The 21,955-nt window shown below is 40.9% G+C and overlaps 1 protein-coding gene across 1 annotated transcript in view; it reads left to right on the top strand.

Moving 5' to 3' along the window:
* Positions 1–2,006: 2,006 nt before the first annotated feature.
* LOC148405683 (serine/threonine-protein kinase pim-3-like) overlaps positions 2,007–21,955 on the top strand; it is a 107,695-nt gene continuing 87,746 nt past the window's right edge. Inside the window, exons 1-2 of the mRNA XM_088406799.1 lie at positions 2,007–2,090; positions 2,193–2,266. The gene's annotated coding sequence lies outside the window, so the exon portion shown is untranslated. The remainder of the gene's footprint in view (positions 2,091–2,192; positions 2,267–21,955) is intronic.

The following is a 21,955-nucleotide window of genomic DNA, read 5'->3' as shown; positions in this document are numbered from 1 at the left end:
ATCACGACTCTCCTATTTTCCGGGTTTGGTCATGTGACAGTTGCAAGCTGAACCGTGATTTTGTTTTTCAAAGTATTAAATCTACAAGGAAAAACCTTCCCAAAAGAGCAAATATAAACCTTTGGCTGCCGAAAACGGCGCAATAATTTGACCGTCCCTTTAAGTAATTTGACCGTCCCTTTAAGTGGATTAACAAAGTTCTTGTCGCGCATGTTAATTTCCCGCCCTTAGCCTTTCAACAGACGCGTGTAATCAAGCGTAACCTTTCCCTGCGTTTTAATCAGCAGCCGTGGCCCTCCTCCGTAAATGCCAACGTCGGCGGGCAATAAAACGCCGGCGCGGTGGCGAAAGGAGCGCGGAAGCAGCCGGGCCTTTTGTCCGCCGCCTCGACCTCTGACCCCCGCTGACCCCGGCACACGCCGGGCCCCGCCTCTCCCCCCTGCTTGTGTTTGTTGTCACTTCAGAGCCACGTGAGGACACGGCAATAATGAAGCCTTGGTTCCACGCATCCGTTGTGAGGCAACCTGTGACCTTTGCCCTTCGGGTCGCCGAGGTCATGACGCGTGTCCGTCGGCCAGCTGAGGAGCTCTCACAGCGTGTGCGTGAGACAACAGGCGTCACATCACCTCTGTAAAAGCCACAACGGCAAAAGCGTCGCCAACTCAGCACATACATTGTTGTCCACAGACAATATAACCGATAGGATTCAAAACTTCCCTTTTAATACCCCAAAAAGTCAGTCCAAATTCTGCGAGAGATTACACGCAACCCTCATGGCTCAATTTCTTCCGTCTTGCCTTCAAAAAAAAAAAGAGCGGCACAGAAGCTGTGTGTGTGTGTGCTGACCCCCCGCTGGGTGCTAAGCAGAGAGCGTTGGGGGCGGATGAGCGCCAGGCCTTCCCCGCAGCCCGATAAGCTCCCCACTTGTCCGGCTTTGCTTGATAATCGCTCATGTGCGTGTGCGGCTGATAGGCGGGAGATAGGTATGCACACAACAGTCTTTATGTGTAACAAAACACCGCGTCGGTGTTTTAGTTCCGAGGGTGACGTGATGTGCTCCCCATGCAGCAAGTTATTTTCGTTTCAAAATGTGCGACGGGCACGTTAGGGGAGGGATAAATATTTTACATTTGAATTATTTAGCCTGTTTTTCTGGCACTTTTTCACGGATTTTGGCCTTGAGATTTTCAACCTCAGGCCTCGGTCTTTGAGAGAGTTTTGGTCATCCTATTTGGTTGTTTTTTTTTCCATGGAATTTGGCCCCAAAATGACTGCTTTAGACTAAAATAGCTGCCTCCTTGTTCACTTTCAAGCACAGGTTCTTGAGAGTTTTTGGTGCTACGACTCAACTACCCGATTTCGTGTTGATTGATAAAAGTGGTGACAGGGGCTCATTTTTCTAACATCCTATACAGATTTATTCATGAAATGTGGCTCCAAAATAGCTGCTTTAAACTAAAATAGCTGCCTCCTTGTTTACTTTTGGGCATGGGTCCTTGAGACTTTTTGGTGCGACAACTCGTGGTAGATGAGTCCACGCAATTTCATGTTGATTGGAGAAAATGGTGAAACATTTTCAACATCCTATTCAGTTTGTTTTTTAGCAAAGAATTGGGTCCTAAAAGGTCTGCTTTAAACCATAATAACTGCCTCTTTTTTTCACTGTACACCCAATTAATTTAATTGGAGAAGCCGCTAAAAGGGACTCAATTTTTAACATCTTATTATGTTTTTTTTTTTTTCCCAAAGAATTTGGCCCCATAATGACTGCTTTAAACTTAAATAGCTGCCTCCCAGTTCAATTTTGAGAATTTTTGGTGCGACCTCTCATGATCGACGAGTCCACCAAAATTTGTGTTGCCCGGCTATTTTTTTTTTTCATGGAAATTTGCATCCAAATGTTTGCTTGAAACCAAAAACCCTGACAAAAATTTACACTCGAGTGATGAGCAACTGGCGATTTTTTCAATTATAAGATGTAATACCACTTTTAACCACATGAGGGCAAACATTGCAATACAACCTGAAAGCTGAAATTGCGAAGAAGAGCATATCGTCACGCCATCGATCTCAAAAGTACAGAAATAACAGTAATTCCTTTTTTTCCCACTCCCACAGCGTTGAGAATTCATTTAAAGTGCACGAGGATTGAATATTTTTTTCCTAACGTATATTCTAACTGAATTGGACAGGTGGACATCGTGTTGTTGGAGTACTTCCAGAGGGCCTAACATCCACGACCAACTTCGCGACAGTACTACCGCAGGTGAGCTAGCCACTTTATTAATTTCCGGGATTTGGATGTTACGCAAGAAATTATATGGAAATAAAATACGAAAGTATTAGCGATATATACACTGTGATTATGATTTTCAGCTTAGGGTTTGTTTTTGCCGCCCTCGTGACTCCCAGGCCTTCCGTACAAACGGAGCTACTCCTTTCCGTATTTCACGGCCATATCCATGTGATTGTCCCACATGGAGACCATCCCGAGACCATTTTTAGTTTGCGGACAATTTCCAATCAAAGCATCTTCTCTCCCTTCGGGGAAGAGCTCTCAGTGTAGACACGAGGGCCTACCCTGAGGGTGAACGCCTTGTAATTACACAACAATCCCCTCAAGGGCCTTGGGACAGGCCCATTAATGCCACAACACTGATGGACTGTTGGCGATTTCCATTTTGGGTGAGCTGGCTGCTAACCGAGGTCACTCCACAAGACCTTGTGCGGATGCTGTGTTTTGGAAGCAAATGTTCTTGGTTGCACGAGCCCCCTAGCGCCTTGACATAGGAGACCCATTTGGGGCAAGGGTTGAAAGATCAGAGAGGTCATTAAAGGAGAGCCATGCAAGCTGTCGGGAAAGATACAATCTGGCTTTATTTGTCAGGAGTTCTCCGCTAACTTTATGCAAACTTGCAAAGTCCATTCATTTGTTCCTATTGTTATTTAATGAATGCATGTTATTGTTTAAAATCGGGAATATCAAGAAGTCTTAATTTTTCCAATTACAATTTCAGCTGTTGCTTTTGGTGTATGCAAAAAAAGATTCTGTGAAATCTGGGTTAGAATCAGATCTGTGGATTTACATAGCAAATTGCACTCAAACTGGATTGGGCAGATTGATAGTCAGTTGTTCTTGTGAGTACGATACATGATGAAAATGGTGCCGGATGTGTAATCAGGATCAGATCCTGGACAAGCCTTTGCGTTACACTTTTTATTTGATTGAGTACCATCCGTTTTAAATTCTCTTTTAGACAAACATTTATATGAAAAAAAAGTAAAATTTATACTCTGGCAAAATCAAAATGTCTAGCAATAATTCATGTATGTGTTTTTTGTGTATTCGAGGGACAAATTGGATTGCGTGAAACAGTGCTAAATGTGCAATCGATCAGAATCAGATTTGCACATTTACACTGGATTCAGCAGAGAATGATTGTCACTTGCGAATCCAATAGATGCTGATCCTGATGCTGACTGTGCAATCTTTTAAGACTTCACGTTAATGTCAACATTTATGCACTAATGTTGTAATAATTCAAGTGTGTCATTTTTCATGTGAATTTCAGACAAATTGAACTATCTGTATGTTTTGAAACAGTGCTAAATGTGCAATCAGAATCTGATTTGGATCAGTGCATTTACATAGCAAGTTCAAATTAGACATCCTTTCATAAATACAGTTCATTCGTAGTATTTGTAACCTAACATAAGTGCGTACTATCCACTGCAGGACTATGTAGTAACAAACACGCACACAAGACACACAAGAATCGAATCCACAATTCATCTAGCTGTCAATCAAAGCCTTGACAGCTCCCATTGTTGCCATCTCAATACATCCACACAAAGAAGCAGCCACTTGTTACCCCATTCTCGTTCATATTCCTTCCTATGATGTGTCTTTATACGCACCTTACTGCACAATAAAAGTAGGACGTTTGTGCGTCCACTAGACGACACACTTGGAGGGATTTCTTTTCATCGTGGAAGAAAAGACGCTGAGGAAAATGGCGGGAGAGGTGGACGTGCAGGATGGTGGCGTCCATTTGTGAAAGGAGGGAGGGATGGGGGGGGGGGGGGTCAGGAATCAGAGCAGATGGCAGATCGCGCTACCCCTCCTCCCCAAGCTCAGCGGGTTATAGAGTAGGGGGCAATTAATGACCGACCCCACCCCCCCTCACTCCACATGTGCCTGTCACCGGGGACCACTCCATCCTTCCACGCGTTCTTTTCCACCCCCTGCCTCCTCCATTAGCGACGCCACACACAGGTGCAAGGTAGCTTGTCACCTGTCAATCAAAACACACGGATCCAATATGGCGCGCTGTTAAATATGCTGCACAGTGGCGGGTGCACACGTGCGCAGAAAGCCACAGGCCGCTTCCACCACCGTTTTTTTTTTTTTTCCTGGAAGGCAGACTTTCCAGGCTTCCCTGCGACCAATAATAAGCCTTCTATCTTCCCCTGAGCCGTCTTTTCCACCTCCCCCTCCCCCCGATGCCATGTACGGCCTATGATTAGAAGAACGCGACTAAATGGAGAAGGCGGTTTCTCTGCTTAAGAGTGAATTGCGGAGGGATTGGTTGAATTATCGAAATGTTGCATGTTTGTTTAAATCCTTTGTTTTTACGGGTATCTGAAAAAGTTGCCTGAATTAAATAGAACTCCTGGGAGTCCAGGGATTTTTCACTAACCTGGTCTTATGGCCAAACTTGGGCTGAATTTTAAAGGGTCATAACATCGTCAAATGTAAATATATTTTTACTTTCAACCCCTCAAAATGTTGTGGCATCAACCCTATCCATACATATGTATATTTACATATATCTATTCCAAGATTGTTTGTGGTCGTTTTGAAGAATTTTGCAGACATGCAGATATAACGTTATGTGTTGCATTAACTAAAACGCTTCCCTGCAGCAAAATAAAATGTTTTTTCTGTGACATTTAGTTCATGGATCGAAGCCTTTTGCCGTATTCTTACTTAAAATAATTACCGTAATGGGACGAGCTAGAGGGCATCAAGTGCCTGTTGCAGCAAACATTAACTTGTGTTAGCTGAGAGTGTTATTTTCCAGAAAAGAAGCAAGCAGGCTGAACCAACATCCGAGTCCATCTTTGTTCACACGCAGGAATATTATTAAAACCGAGAGGAAACAGTTATGTCTCCAGCTGCTTCAATTAAGAATGCAATGGTTGGAGAACTTTGGCTCGTTTATTAATTGCGGTATTTTTGCATATACACACACAATTCATAAACTTGGTGAAACACAGATGCTGCTCCACTTCGGGTATTTACGATAGAATGAACTCAAACCGCATCGCGAGGAAAAGAATAACTTTGAGCGCCCTCAACATTACAGTGGCGAGGCGTTCCATGACCCCTCACAATATGGGAAATCTGAAACACGCTTAACTTAACGCCCAACAAATATCTAACTCCCGAATAAGAACGCAAGAAATTAGAATTAGGGATTAGAATAGAATAGAAAATACCCGAATTTGACCTCAAAATTTGGGGAATTACATTTTTTTTTTTTTTGCTGGCTTCACAATGAAATTCATATCAGCGAAGCTCCCCAGCACAGCAGTGTGTGTGTTCCTCTCTGAATGTGTGTCTGGGCTCCTCGGCTAGCCACCAGGCTCCACGCACCACAGTGGCTTACTGTGGAAAGGCCTTTTCAGACATAAACAAACCATTCTAAATGCTCAGCTGTTCAAGCGGGCTCACAAACAGGCAGCATGTATAGACTTTCCATTTAAGGCCACAGCGCCTACTGGCAAAAGAGGCGCTCAAGGGAGCCAAGAGAGGGGGAACACTAACTAACTCTGTATAAATAGACATGAAATGAACACAGGAGGATCAGAAAGAGGCATTAATGTGTCACATTTTGGAATGTGAAGGTAGCAATAAACACTTGCAGAGGGACTTTTATTGATATGAGGTGTTTACTGGCCTTCGTGGCCGCCATTATTACTTTTATTGACTCACATCGGAACTGTTCTCGATGGAAATTGTGATCGGGCCATATTTAAGTAGAAAATTCTATTTACGCTTCGGAATTTGCCGATTAGCATGTTTGTCACTTGAGGAGTGTTTGGACCCAGTTGGAAGTAGAAAGGCTTTACACGCAGGAATCCAGCATCAAACTAGACTCGGAAACTAGACTTGCAACACTGCTGACTCGGAAAACTGCGTAAACTTGGAAGGCAGAGTGATATGAGGGTTGAATTTATGCTATGGGTTCATTGTTAGACATTTTTCCAGAATATGTTGTTCATCCACACCATCTAAGCATGTCTTTTCTTCAAAAGTGAGAACTATTGAGTACATAATGTGGGAAATAACTTCAATGATATTGTAATATCCTCCCTATATAAAAACCCCAATCCTACAAAATGGAAAAATGCTGTGGTCTGATGAGTCCACACATGTTGTTTTGAAAAAAGAAAGAAAAAAAAAGATAAACGGACACAACAATGCACACAATTAAATATTGTCATATACTTCAAAACTTTGCGGCGCTAACGTTAAACTAGTGGTTCTCAAACGAAGAAGGACATCCAGGAATTCCAATTATGTCTCATGTGTTTGGGTGAGATGCAACTCACTTTGCTGTCTTTTTGAGACAGAATAGACACTCAATTGGACACAAATCGGTAGGCTCGGTTTCGGGAAGATGTTGCATTCCCTGTTGTCGGCGAAGAGGTTTTCCAGAGGGCAATTCTGTGCAAACATCGTGGTCCCGTTTGGGCATTCAAGTTTACATACAAATTAGGACGTCTTTGCGAAATACGATGGACATAAAAAGGTCTGAATCAAACTCTATAGCTAGTCTATTCTAGATGAAGAATACGCCATTGATGGAGAGACGTTGAAGTCGGGACCTCGTCCAGGTCACAGTGGACTCTTTCTACTACCCCTTTTCTGCCTTCTTGTAGCATTTCTATTTCTATGAAATGCACTGGGTCAACTCGGGGATCCCCGTCGCTAATCGTCCGCACGCACACACACTCGCACACTTCGGAATCACGCACAGTGGCGTTCTGTCAGCGTTGCAGACTGTCTGTCTCCCGGTCGATCCGGCGCTGACTGTAACTAGGTGTAATGGCCAGCTTGTGGTTAGTCACTCTATGGGCCTATTCACCAACTCTCCAAACCCCTTGTGCACACACAAACACACACACATGTAACATGCACACAAACACACACACATGTAACATGCACACAAACACACACTGTTTACAATGGTGAGTTTTGGCCAAGCTGCTAATTGAAACATATTTCTTTTTCCGTGCAAAAAGAGGAAAGGGCATCCCTATTTTCCACTGTCAAAAGGCGTAGAGTGTGTGTGTGTGTGTGTGTGTGTGTGTGTGTGTGTGTGTGTGTGTGTGTGCGCGTGTGTGTGTGTGTGGTTGGTGTCAACAGCAGGGTCTAACCTTGGCTGGGGGCCAAAAAGCATTACTATCCTAAATCAAGTGGCGCTAGGCCCCCGCATCCCTACCCGTGGTATTTGGGGCACGCCGTGACACATATATTCGCTACTCGTGATTCAAAATATAGGACGGTGTTCTCATGTTTTTTCAGAACTGTATCCGCAAGTCGAAGTAACCCAACATTGGGGAGAAATGACCAATCCAGAACCGAGGACTGAGCTGGGTTAGTGCTGGGAATTCTGTGCAAACATTAGACACAAGACCCAAAACCATTTTAATGACCAGTAGCAACATTTTAATATCTATTCTAACTTGGAAGCCAGTGTAAGCTAATTTTATTAGCAATATTTTCCATGAAGAAAACCAAAAGGAAAGTTCTTCCGTTTTAACGAACGCTGTCGCGTTCCATCCCTTTATTTTAATCCTCCCATCCTCTTCCGCTTCACTACTTCTTCAGCCCCGGGGTCACACCAGGACAAATGCAAATGATTCCCCCGCTCTCCTCCGCCTCACCCTTCTCGCAGACCCCAATCGCACTCCTGCAGCTTCCAGCTCTCGGCGAGACCCTCTCATTTGTAGTTCCGCCCCTCCCCCTATCCCCCCAAGTTTCATTGGGAGTGGATTTAAATAGATAAAAAGGGATGAAAAGCTATTAAAAAGGTTTCTCCAGGTCGCGGTGACTACATCTGTTTTGCAGTTCACCTAGCAAAGACCCGGCCGGCTTGATTTTCTTCTCAGTGCCTGGGAGGGAGCAGACTGTGATTTGAAGTCAAATGAAATCTTTGATTTTCCTCCCCGTGAGGATGGAGGTAGCCTGGATTGAAGCAAGTCGAGGTCTGCCTGTGGAAAAAGAGGAAGCCATTTAAGGGCATTTGTGGTTGATGACGTTCCTCATCCTTATTTTTAAGACTAAGGTCAAGTGATGCTCCAAAAGTCCTGGTCTCGTACCGGTGTCAACCTTCAAGTCTTGGCTTTGTCTTGGTTTCAACTTCCAAAAGTCTTCATTGGTCCTGTCTCATTCTCAACTTCAAAAAGTCTTGAGTTTATCTCAATCTTGACTTCTGAAAGTTTTAATTTGTCTTGTCTCGGTCTCAATCTCTAAAGGTCTTGGTTTTATCATTGTCTCAAGCTCCGAAAGTCATGATCTCGTCTCTGCCTCTACTTCCAAAACTCTTAATTGGTCTGGTCTGCCTCAATCTCCAAAAGTGTTTGTCTTGTCCTGATCTCAACCTCCTCCAAAAATCTTAGTCTTGTCTCAGACTCAACCTTGAAAAGGCTTGGTCATGTTCCTGTCTCAACCTGGAAAAGTCTTAATTGATTTTTGTCACATTCTTAACCACAGAAGTCCTGGTCTTGTCTTGGTTTCAACTTCCAAAAGTCTGAATTGGTCTTGTTCCATTCTCAATCTCAAAAAGCCTTGGACGTGTCTCGATCTTGACTTCCAAAAGTCACGAATTGTCTTCTTGTTCTCAATCTCCAAAGGTGTTGGTTTTATTCGTCTCAACCTCCAAAAGTCCTGACATTAACCTAATCCAAAAGTCTTGGTCTTGTCTTGGACTCAAACTCTAAAAGGCTTGGTCTTGTTCCTGTCTCAACTTCAAAAAGTCTTAATTGGTCTTGTCCCATTCTCAACCTCAAAAAGTATTGGCTTGTCTCAATCTTGACTTCCAAAAGTCCTAAATTGTCACGTCTCAATTTCCAAAGGTCTTGGTTTTATCTTTGTCTCAACCTCCAAAAAGTTATGGTCTCGTCTCTGTTTTGACTTCCCTAAAGTCTTAATTGGCTGGTCTCTTTCTCAGTCACCAAAAGGCTTGGTATTGTCCTGAGCTCAACCTCCTCCAAACGTCTTGGTCTTGTCTCATTCTCAACTTCTAAAAGGCTTGGTTTGTTCCGGTCGCAACTTCAAAAAGTCTTAATCGGTTGTGTCACGGTCTGAACCTCGATCTTGTCTTGACTTCTAAAATTCTTAATTTGTCTTGTGTCTGTCTCAACCTTTAAAAATCTTGCTCTTGTCTTTGTCTCAACCTCCAAAAGTCTTGGTCTTGGTCTTGTCCAGGTCTCGATCCACTCTAGTTTTGAGGTCTTGAACTTGGTCGGTACGGTCTTGTCTACAATTCTATTGCAAAACAGGTGTGAATGGAAATCCGAGTTTTCTTTACTGTCCAAATATGACCCCAGAGTGAAGTGTGTCCAAGCAGACTTTGGCCTGCCCTTGTCTTTGTTCCGCAGCGTGTCTCTAGAGTACCAATGATTGTCTCTGCAGCTCTGTCTGTATCTGGATTTTGTCTTTCAATGCAAACGTGTCTGATGTACCACCTGCTAGGTAAAACTGCCTCAACAGAATCTGCTGCATGTTTTGCTTCTTCCTTAGGCCTATATCCTCCGCTAGGCTTTTTCGTCCACTCCAAGTCCTGAGGGACTCTATGTCCCAGGAACTCAACAGTTGACATGCCATGTTTCTTTATTTGAATACTTGAAGTGTGACCGTATGCATGCGTGTGCTTATACCTTTCCCTGGTGAAACAAAAGGAGGCATATGTGGCCTTTGTGGTTGAGAGGATAAGCCCAATTCAATCCAGGCCTCCTAGTACTGATCTGTCCTCCTGATCCGATTAGAAGTGGGCCAATTCTTGAGCCCTATCAATGAGTATGGGCTGATAATACGAAGTTTTGGTTTACTTGTTCAAGCTGAGCAAAATTTCTAAGTATGGAAAAGATTTCCTAATTGGTTTGCAGAAGAAGTTCGAGTGCTTTTTTTTTATTATGATCTTAGAGGTCAAAACAAAGCCTCCTTGGATTGGTGCCGACTTTTACCAGCTGTGTGTGCATGTGTGTGTACACGCACACCACGTGCAAGCTGCCCTGTTATTGTTTTGGTCTGATCGCGCCATGTCACCTGATTCCTCTCATGCACATGCACATACTCACATTTTTTTTTTTTTTTACTGTATTCTCTCTCTTGCACACATACACACACCCTGTGGTGTCAGCTGCTGAATGCAAGCAGGAGACAGAGAAGATGAGACGTCCATAATAGTGGAATTAATAACAAATAGATAGGAGTGAAAGCAGGTGCCTGTCCTGGGAAACGGAGCGATGTGATCCTTTTAAAGAAATATTTACCTCAAAGTAGGAGGAGAGACAAAAACATGCTCATACACAAGTAGAAGCCAAGTTTTCTAGGATTCATTTTCTATCCGGTTTCAAGACAACTTATCTTACTTTTCAAATCAAATAGTCTCAATTCTAGGTCAGTCCTCAAATTCGTTTTCAAATTCTAACAAAACCGAATGTTTACCAAAAATGCCATTTTTGTGTTCCGTGTCATTCTTATCACATTTTGTTGCCTCTCGGGTCAACTTGACCCAATTGGCTTGTTTTGGGACAGAATGATTCATTTAGGGGGTTGTACTGTGCCAAGTTAGGTGAAATTGACCCGAGTAGTGTCTACACTCTCAAAACTAAAATCATTTGGGTCAAAATTAAGCTTATCTTAAACAAAAAGGGCTAACCTTCTATGGGTCAATTTGACACAAGTTTCTGGTCTGATTTGCACAAAATTACCCAATTTTGGAGGTTGAAAAATCTCAGAAAGATGAGTAATAATTTACTCACTGTGTACACACTAAAACGGTTGAGTCAGAAAAAAAACAATATATTTCAAAAAAGCGTCTGACCTGTTACTTAGCTCAATTTGACTCAACTTTCTATATAGTTGTGACAAAAAGCAAAATGTCCAATTTTTGATCCAACGCATGGCAAAACAACCCAGAAAGTTGGGGCAAATGGACCAAATGAGTGAGTACACACCCAAAAAAAGCTGGGTCCAAAATAACCCAATATTGGCCAAAAAGGGACTGACTTGAATTCAATTGACTCAACATTCTTGGTATTTTTGTACAATTTTTTTTATTGTTTTGTGAGAAATAATCCAGTAAATTCAGGTCACTTTGACCAAATTTTGTGGGTGGTTTTGCACGAAAAGAACCAAAGATCTTTATGCAAAACAACACCAAAATTAACTGGACAAAATTGGTCATTATTTGCAGAAGTACTAGTTTTACTCATGCTACTATGCTACTATGCTTTGTATTTTCATATAAAATGACCAATTTTTGGTATTGTTTTGTAAGAAATTATTCAGTAAATTTAGGGTCAATTTGACCCAATTTTTGGGTTGTTCTGCACAAAAGGACTGAAATCTTTTGTGCAAAAACAACCCTAAAAATGAACAAAAATTGGACATTTTTCGCCGAACTACGCGTTTTATTAATACTACAATTACTTTATAGTTTTTTACAAATCGTCCAATTTTTGGTAATGATTTGTACTAAACAATCCATTAAATGTGCGTCAATTGGGGTTGCCCGCTATTGGTAACGACCCACAAAATTTTACGTTACTCATTTAACTTCCTCAATTGGGTTATTTTGTACAAAAAAGGGCATTGTTTTTTGTACAAAATTTTTATAGTGTGTTAATTTACCGCAATTTTGGGGGTTAATTTTTTGGGTCAGTCCCTGTTTTAAACATAATGTGATTTATTTTATTATTATTTTTTTTAAACAAACTGTTTTTACAGTAATATTAAAAAACAATCACATATAGCTCTGAATCTCAGTCAGTGGAATTTTTGTTCCTATCAAGTTCAAGTTTTTGTCCCTATGGGGGGAAAATATATCCAAGCATAGTTTCACACTCTGCATGATGATCACAGCATATTTTAACTTCTCAGTGGAAAATAATATTCCCTGCGTGCATGTGTGTTCCATTTGTCATCCCTCCCGCTGTTTTTCTCACTTTGTACAATCAGTTACGTCTCACTTTTAAAGCCCGTGCTTTTCTGACATTTACAGCTCGCTCATGTTTGTTTTTAAGGCTCAAGCGATTGATGTATTTTCACTTTAAGTACATTTTTGCCATCGCATGCTGAACAGGGGATGGAAATTGTAAATGTGATAATTTCTTGTGAAAAAAAAAAAATGACACCAATGAGTTTGGTAGCCAACCCTCAAATACTAGTGGTTTTACTATTGGTTGTGGAAAGTTTCCCATTTCCACATTTTTTTTTCCCCCTCAATATGACACTGTAAAAAAATGAACCGTTTGCCCTTCTTTTTGGTATTTATGTCACATTCTTGGCTGGAATCATTGCTTTTACTGGATGTTAAGTAAGCGGATTCTTTTTCATCTTTTCCCACAAATATTTCTCCGGCGCTGTGATTTTTGCTATCACCCGGTTTCGTTGGTACGGTCCGCTCACCTGTTTGGTCTGGTTCCACCCTACTAGTTTCTTATTAGCTTGCGAACTGATTTCTAGCTTTTAACATGAGATAAAATGTCTTTTTTTTTTCTTTTTTATGATATTTGGCCATGTGAAAAAAAAATCAGTGGTCCCTGATGCAGTATAATGTGGAGTATTTTGAGCATAGTTTATTAGCTGTTCTTTCACTATAGTTGGGATTTACAGTCGGATGGATTTTTTTTAAAATCCTGGATTTCCTTGCTTGTTTATTTATTACATAAAGTTGCATTTTTAGATTATTTGATCATGCACTAAAAAAGGTAGGGTTGAGAAATAACAATTTTGTGTCAGAAAGAACTGATCCAAATTTCATGGCTATTTTAAACATCTTTGTTATTTTGTCCAAAACATCTGTTTTTTTAGAGATTTTTTTGTGCGAAACAAGCCAGAAATTTGGGTCCATTCGACTTAAATATTGTCTTTTTTAACCCATCATCGGGACATTTTTAACCCTGCTGGTTTTAGAGTGTACTCTTAAATCTCCTCTCTTAAAAAGTGAAACTTAATTATTATTATTATTATTAATCCAACCTTAGGTCAAAATAAACCAATATGCTGAAAATTCAGAAAATAACCTAGCATTTTTTATATGTTAACATTTGGCACATTTTGATCTCCATTCCTATTTGATTTCCAGGTTTTTTTTCTTTTTTCTGTCTTTTCACGTCACCATTACGCATGATCGGGCCAGTTGAGAGCCAAAACATCAGAATTTTGTCACTTGAACCTGCAACGCAAATCCATCCGTACATTTTTGGGATAATCTTGTAAACTCTTTGCCGGGTCAGATTTCTTAATATCTCAAGACATATATTTATCAAATATAGAAATTACAGGTTTATGTGGTCACTTTTTTAAAAACATGTCAAACGCGTTTTTGATGAAGTAACATGAGTTTAGCCTTGTTTTGTTTTTTTGTTTTTTTTTTCAGGCTGAGTTTGTCTCACTCAGCACACAAAGTGCCAAGTACAATTGCTGAAAATGACTTTTTAAAAACCAGAAATGGGAGGGCGGCAGAGGCTGGCAGCCAAGCGAGGGGACTGGGGCCGAGTGTAGGAATTGGCTCCTGTTTCAGCGCGCCAACGCAATGGCGGCCAAACTTCCATGTGAAGTTGCCATTGTAAACATTCAAAACAATCACACTCATGATACATTGGGTGCAAATTGTGTCTTTTAATATAGATTTGTTTCATGTCCCAATGTGGAACTTGAATAGTCAAAAAGATGCTTTGTTTTTTTTACATTATATCCTCCTGAGTACCAGCCTATTCGATTGTTTTTGGTCTATATCACCGGTGTCAAACTCAAGGCCTGAGGGCCAAATCCAGCCCTCCACATCTTTTTATGTGGCCCGCAAAAGCTTTGCTAAACTCAGTTTCAAAATGCACTTTGATACACTTTTTTCAATTTTAGACTAAACTGTAACTTGTATACCCGTTGTAATTAAGAGTTGTTGAAAGTTGATGTATTTTGCTTTTTTTGTTAATGTTCAAAAGGATACAGCTTTAGGTATACTATTTAGTCAGTGTGTCAAGGGGGGGGCGTGAAAAGTTTTCTCTTTCCTTGAGGGGGCTTGGCAAAATATAGTTGAGAAGCACTGCAATAACTTATCCTTCACTTCTGATTTCAAAACTACTAAGCCATCAATTTGTCGTAAACACTAATAATTCTATGAGATGATTTACCGTATTTTCCACACATGGTGTGCCTTATAATCAGGTGCGCCTTATATATATAGATCAATATTTAGATTGGGATTCGTAGATAGGAAATGAAGTGATAAAGTAAGCTTTACCTGTTTCTTTTGTGTGTTAACAGTTGAACAAGGTTGGCCATATTGACATTTAGTCATGCTGCTTAAAGTTATTATTTGAGTTATTATTGTTATTACTTTGAGTATTACTATGTCATGATTGAAAAAGTTTTAAAATATGTTATTAATTGAGGGTGTGCCTTATAATCCGCTGCGCCTTATAGTGCGGAAAATATGGTAATATGGATTTGGTTCCCTTATCCTATTGGCCTGATGGGAAGTTGCAGCTACAAAATGGCCCCCGACAAAAATGAGTTTGAATCCATATATCTTTTGACTAATTTGAGCTACCCTATCCAATTATATTGTATGTGTATTGCTGGGGCGCAATTAAACCAGGCAAAATGGAAAAGTGCTGTGGTGTGACGAGTACACAAATTTAGGGGGAAATCGTAGATTTTAGTGTCGGATGGTAATCGTACTTGTTTTTGTAGCGTATTCAGTTAAGTACAAGCTGTAAAGGTTCATTGCATTCTGTTTTTATTGACGTTTACACAGCGTCTCGATTTTATCGAAATTGTGTTTTGTGCATGCGTGGCAATTGGACAGCTGGGCAGATGGGATGGCCATCAGGCCAGCTGATTGACAGAAGCGCAAACGCAAGCAGAATCTCCTTTCCGGTAGTGTTTGATTGATGGTTGCATGTCGAGAGGCATGGCGGTCGGGGCGTTGGCACTTCTTTTCCTTTGAACAATCCGTTCAACATCCAAGTCCTTTTTATCTGCAATAATCCATTTCATCTGCAAAAATAGCTGTTCTGTTTCAATATAGAGTGTCTCAAAAACAAATTGTGTAACGCAAAATTTTCCAAAATTTCTCCGGGTCAATTTGATGCAATATGCACACTCTTATTTGTAGAATCGGGCCCAGGTGTTTTTCCTTCTAATACATACATGTAAATAAATACACACGCCATCCTCTCATGCATAATGCAATAGAGCCTCTGTGTTTACACTTGCCATTCATAGAATCAATACATTTATGGAACGCTTCCTCCATCTCGACCCCCCCCTCAAACAAACAAACACACAGTTGTAAATGTCACAATGGATTAACCAGACGGGCTGGACCTCATCTGCTGGTTTGGAACCGCCGCTTTACCTTAACAGATGCATGACAGCCAGGTGCATGTACCCCCCACCCCCCGCCTGTGCAGTCGGACCCACACAAACAAGAACAACCCTCCGTGACCTCTCAACTTGGTGTAATAAGGTCCTCGGCTGCGGCGTCAAATGCCGCCCGATGTCCTCAGCAAGGTTAGCAGGAGGCTAGAGAGTGGAAGATGCGTAGGGACTAAAATCAAATCAATACGCGACATCGACCTGACAGTGACCATTTAACTCAATCACACTTGAAATTTTTGATTAAGCTGTAAAAATTTATCATTGACGTCAAGAAATGTCAAGTCAGGCCAATGTGTTTGTTGTAGGACTTAAACCCAAAGTACAAGCTTAAAAACAGTTTTAAGTTATGTATCTTATACATTTTTTTTTTTTACAATCAAGCATATTCAGCCTGTCCATTTGTGAAATTTCTGGTCAGTCAGATTGTAAATTGTAGATTTTTGCTTTGCGAATTATTCAAGATTCAAGAGATTTATTGTCATACGTATAGTTGTACCATACAATGAAAATCTTATTCTGTTCACTTCCCCGAGCAGCAGACAACATTCCATAATTGAGCAATAAATAAATAGCAATAAATAATTTATAAATAAATATTAAGTAATCTATAATAGCAGCTCTTTGTATATATTCACTCTTTCAGTGCCATGGACAAGAATTCTCATCTTTTAAAATGCTTGTTGTGTGCCAATGACGAGAATTCTCTTTTATTTATTTATTAATTTATTTTTGGGAAGGTTAGCTAACACCCTTGACTCGTTCTTATTTTAACTCATTCAACGCCAGGGACATTTTGATGCTTTTTAAGTGTATATTAAGGCCCCTTGGTGAGCCCCGTTAAAATGAATTTTGAATTAATGTTTAGGCGTCAATGGCGGCGAATGATTTACCATGCTAAGCTAAAAACTTTAAGAGCATAACGATTTGCTACAGGGAGGGGCTAAAATAAGCCCGCATCTTTTTGGTCCGCAACCTAGCACAAAGGACGATCTTGAAATTTCTCATGCAACCACCACAGAATACATTCTACGTGTTATCTATTTAGCACCCGCGGGCTTCTGTCACGCTCGACAGAAGGAAGAGCAGCGATGGCCGCTCATCTTGCTGCCTGACTGTGTGAGTGGTCTGCTGTAATAGGCTCTGGCCACACACACACACACACACACACACACACACACACACAAACAAACAAATGCATGTGTCCACGTGCAAGCAAGGACCACACACAGATGGGTGTGCAAAAAGTGTGCACGCAAGCATGCGACAATTCCCACGCGCTACATGTCCACAGCTTTTGTGAATACATGCAAGCCCCCCCCCCCCCCCCCCAACTGCACATGTACAGTAATTACACTCATAAGCACACACGGACATGCCAGTTTACACGCACTCAACGGGGGCCGGACAGTGTAATACGCCTCAGTCACGCTATACTGTGGCTACCACCGTACCCAGCTTAGCGCCGGCCCGTATGGATGGATCATGGTCTTAACTGACGGGACTTAGATTTTTAGACAGGGGGAAATTAAGATGCCCTTATATGGGCATGCCGCTCAGCTCGTGCCGCTGAGCTAATGGGCAAAGTTAAAGCCACCGGCCGCCTAGTCCAGTCTCCGTAACGCTTGTTGACTTTACTTTTTTATTTGGAAGGGGTCAAAGGTTATCCTTGCTGGCCTCAACACTATAATAACCAGTGATATTTTTCATGCACTTCAAACTGTATTGTATAGTGTAAAGAATATTAATAGGCTTTCTAATTGTTGAATGGACAGGACCGCTTGGGGAAAACGTAAATTTTACAGGGAGAGAGAAAAGGATGTAAAACTAAGAAGCAATGTTAAAGACACTCAAGCGCCATGGGTTCTTTTTTTCATGCTATTTCCTGCAAAATTCACAGTTTAGAAGCCTGATTTACAAAAGAAAAATGAATTACACTTCAAAACTTTGCCGTTGTTCTCAAAATGGGAGTTCCTGGTAAAAATAATCTGTGTAATATTCAATTTTATTCTGAATTTCAGGCTTCAAAACCAAGATATCATGCAAAAAGAACCGATGGCGCTTCACTACTTCACCACTCATTTATTTTGGAATGACTTTTACGAGCGTTAGTGAGCATTTTCTCACAATAATTTACCCAAGTCCATGTTTCTGTCTATAAGGATTCCTGGTATTGCCTGTGAAAAGCTTTCTTTTTCTTCAAAGTTGTAGGCTCGTCACCTGTCTCTTGCCAGGATGCCTGTTTCATTTGCGAATACTTTTGCTCCAAATCTGACCTCATACACACCGTCCTTCCCCACTACAAACTATAATATAATAATAATAAAAATATAAGATCAAGCCAAACATAGCACAAATAAAGCACAGATTTATAACTGTTAAAAAATGAACTAAATCAGTTCCAAAATTTTATGATTTTGTTTGTGGTCCATGCGGCCTGGTATCAGGTGATCCAAGAACTGGGGACCTCTGGTCCATATGATTTGCATGGATTTTTTTTGGCAATTTCATGGCTCGTCCTCCATTTCCTGGAATGACCTACATATAACGCTCATATTCTTGTCCCTAGTAGTAGGCAATATCAGTAGCACGGAATTTAAGCATGAAATGTGACGATGTGTGTGCAGGCAGGTGTGTCTGCCACAACTCTTGGCATTGATGTGACATTCTCTGTGCATGCTCTTTGGGTGTGCGCGTGATGTACGAGAGACACGTCGGTGACACTGCAGCAGTTCCTCCTCCTCCCAGTTGCATGCACATCTCTGCTTTTTGCTTGCTTCCCTTCTCCTCAAATGCTCCTTTCTCTCTCTCTCCCTACGAATGCACGGCTCCCTCGTCCTCACTCGATCTTGTGTGTACATTTTGTACCGCATGTGCCAGAAACAAAGACTCGTTAAAAAATGTTTTTTTTTTTTTTGGATGCCTGTATTGAATTAAGACAAAAAGCTCACATTTGTCCGGAAAGTATTTTTAATTTGACTCTTCGGCATCCTTGTATAAAACCTTGTCCTCATTTGACCTCCCCATGTCTGCCGCCATCTTTTTTTTTTAACCGCCTCCCACGTCTGTCTGTCTTTGCATGTGAGTAGCGTTTGATACCTCCGCCCCTCGCCGACACTTTTGATGTCTTCCGAGTGCGATGCGTAGTCTCACGGTGTCTATGCTGTTGACTGTCCCCTGGCGTGTGCGACTTTTGCTTTCAGACACCGCAAACCTGACTCCTGCGCCATCCCTCCCTCCTCGCATCCTCCATCCCTTCCTCTCCACCTTTCCGTGTCACCGATGAATAATTCAACCCGTGTTGCACTGCAGGTTTCCCCCCCGTTTTCTGCGCATCATCCCGGAATCAGTCTGCCTTGATAACGTTGACGCGGGCATCAAGTGGGGCTCTTCTCCTCCTTATTGGAAGGAGTGAGTCACACCAGAGCTGCCGGTCCACAACGTGACGACCGTTTTGTGTCCGGGAAAACGCACACGTGGATCTTTTCCAAGAATCCACAGCAACAACATCACCTGAAGTGATGTGTTTTCCGACGAAGCCCATCCCAGAAAGCGCTCTCTCTGGAGACTAGAATCCGTTTCAAATACCCCCCCCCCCCCCCCCCACTTAACACTGCTGATAATTTGACGGCGCTACGATAATCCTCATCGATGGGATGATAAATGTGTGTAATAGCCTTTTAAGACGCAGCCTATTCACTTGCGTCCACCTTTGTGTCCATTTTGTCTCAGCAGGAAAGCAAAGTCAATTGCATTCCAGCCAAACACATGAGACATGATTGGAAAGGACAGAATGTCCTCTATTGAGCACACTAGGACTTAGTAGGATGTATCAAACGAGTCCAAAGATATGAAACAAGAATAATTGTCCACTACAGTGGACACAAATTAATAAACTGGCTCTTGAGAGGATTTCTCAATGGAGAGAGAGTGGGTGGTCCTCATGTTTTAAACATACTGGCTGTATGATTGGTTTATAGTGAAAAATGATAGCTGCGAATTTCCACAAACAGATTGAAGCCAAACAACCGATTTGACAGGAAAACTCATTTGAACGTACTTGTAAATATGTCCCAACATGCTTGTAGGCCTAAAGCTTCAGTATTTTTTACAACAATGCCACCGTGTATTGACTTGTGCATACATGAGCCCTGTGGGTAAAAAATGCCCAACAAACTTAATTATACAACCCTACTATTCTAACATTTTTACTTAATTTTCTAATGTAACACATAAGTGAATGTTTTTTGATGCCATGACAGAAGCAGTACATTTTTTTTCAAATTAAGAGCAAATGAATTGGAACATGAATCAGCTTTGCTAACTTTTATCGTGATTCCTTTGCAAATTTTTTTTTTTTTTTTTACTTGTGTCTTGTGGCATTATGGTTAAAAAAAACGGTTTTAGCATATAGCTTCCATATTTGCAAGTATGTTTAAACGTATTTGCAAGAGGTAAATAAATCAAGCATAAGGCAGAGAGGTTCACATGAGGGGAGATATTTACACCAGGCTACTCTCCTGACGTGCCTGTCGTCATGGCGACCGTGAGGCAAAGAGGAGGGGTTTGGACAATGGGGGGAGTGTGCCATGGGAGCCAATAACAGCTCAACACACACACACACTCACACACACTCACAAACACGTGTCCACCGTGATCTTTTACCTGACAGAGTGGTTGTGCAAACTTGATTTCCATCCACAAATAGACACAACAAAAGATGATTTGTTTGTTTTCTTGCTAACGTTACAATGAATGAGAACGCTGGTGATAACCAGGCAATAATATCAACAAAAGTGCATTTCAGGTTGAGATAAAACTGCATACATACAGATATGTATTTGTAGGCCCCTATTGTAGACAATAATTGGTCATATTGGTAATTGGTCTTCTTTAATATTGATTTGAAAATTATTTAAATGAAATCGGGAATAGTTTGCAATAGTTCTCAAAAACATCATTAATCATGGCATTTATCATGGCATTTATGCACAAGTTATGAATATATTTACATTAAAACAGGTTTTGAATCAGTATACGTGGCTTAAAAAAAAAAAAAAAAACTTTTCACAAGTGGAGATTGAAGACAAACAATAGCGTCTTTTATCGACAACAAGCGTAACTGTCAAAGACACAATGACACTTTTTTTCCGAAAGCAACAATATCTGTCAAGAAGATTTTTTTTTTAATTACCTTGGGAACAAAATTCTTATTCATAAAAATGATGACCTATTTGTCTAAACTTCAGTGCGTCTGTCAGCGACTGTGCTGTCATTTCAAACATTTGCCTTCTTATTCAGACGCATGAGTAGTCCTGAAAAAGATGGCTTCTCTGAACTCTTTTTGCTATTTATAGTTTAAAAGCCCAACAACTCCCACTCGCAAATTTTGTCTCTGTGATGCACTTACAAAGCACTCCTGATATAAAACACTCTTGAGCTTTCGGTATTCAACTGAAAAAAATAAAAGATAATTTATTTAAGTAACTCCCAAAGAAGGAAAACGGCCTGGTGAACTAGCTAAAGTTTAGGATATGTATAATGTTTACGCAAAAAAAGACTTGCAGAGAGATACACCATATAGGTGTCCAATTTAACCCATGTCAGACTCATTTACTGCCATTCAAAATGGAAAATATTGTCAATTTTGGACATATTGAAAATCCGATGCTTTATCATGCATTCCCTCCGATTGCAATAGTCCTTTCAACGGCAACTCGCACATGGGGCGCAATAGCAATTTTTGTGTCAACACCTAAAGGCACAGAGTGGCGCTAGTGGCCAATTTATGACGTTTCCAAGCCTTTCAATGATTGGCTTAGCCTGGACTCCCATCATGCAAAAGTCTTCAGAAATCGTATTACTCTCATTATGCCATAGTACATCATATTCCTATTTTAGTTTCATAAATATATAAATATACAGGATAGTTTCTTTTTCTTTTTACAATTTTTGGACATAAAGGGCGTCTAGTTTCATCTCAATTTCATGACATGAAATTGTCGAAAATTGCCGAATACTCATACTCTTAAAGTGTATTAGGTCATCCTTATTGCCAGTGAAAAAAAAACAGATTTGTTTTCATAGTTTTTGCTAACTGTGAAATTAGCTAATAACAAATAAATTACACCTTACCTGCATGCTTTTCTTTTTATTATTACAATGTTTGAATGCCAGCAGTTTGTGGTTTTAAGGCTGTCACAGAACACAATGTACTCACCGCAAATCATTTGACAACAACCGACTAAAAGAAATAATATCTTAGCGCCATGG

The sequence above is a fragment of the Hippichthys cyanospilos genome, chromosome 22 (genome assembly GCF_059441005.1).
Source record: "Hippichthys cyanospilos isolate Australia breed blue-spotted pipefish chromosome 22, RoL_Hcya_1.0, whole genome shotgun sequence".
Classification (NCBI taxonomy): Eukaryota; Metazoa; Chordata; class Actinopteri; order Syngnathiformes; family Syngnathidae; genus Hippichthys; species Hippichthys cyanospilos.
Note: the sequence above shows the minus strand (reverse complement) of the source record. Positions and strands in the feature narration are given on the sequence as shown.